Genomic DNA, 524 nt, shown 5'->3' with positions numbered 1-524 from the left:
ATCTGTGTCTGAAGAAGGGTTTAGACACGAAATGTCACCTATTCCTTTTCTGCGTAGATGCTGCCTGACCCGCTCCGGCTGTTTGTGTCCATACCCGTTCACACTAGTTCTGTTATCTCGCTTTCTCATCCATTCCCGACACGCTGGGGACAATTTTACAGAGGCCAATGAACCTCTCAACCCGAATATAGACGAAAAATGCTGGAGTGACTCAGCGGGTCAGGTAGCATCACTGGAGAAAAGGAACAGGTGACATTTGTGGCCGGAACCCTTCTTCAGATTCAAGAAGACTTCAAACTTCAGTCAGAGACAATAGACAATAGACAATAGGTGCAGGAGTAGGCCATTTGGCCCTTCGAGCCAGCACCGCCATTCAGTATGGTGGTGCTGGCTCGGTACTAAGGTACCGAGTTTGCACGCTCTCCCTGTGACCGCGTGGATTTTCTCCGGGTGCTCCGGTTTCCTCCCACACTCCAAAGCCATACAGGTTTGCAGGTTAATTGACCTTGGTGAAATTGTAAATG

Source organism: Leucoraja erinacea, chromosome 2, assembly GCF_028641065.1.
Source record: "Leucoraja erinacea ecotype New England chromosome 2, Leri_hhj_1, whole genome shotgun sequence".
Taxonomy (NCBI): domain Eukaryota; kingdom Metazoa; phylum Chordata; class Chondrichthyes; order Rajiformes; family Rajidae; genus Leucoraja; species Leucoraja erinaceus.
This window is presented reverse-complemented; position numbering follows the sequence as displayed.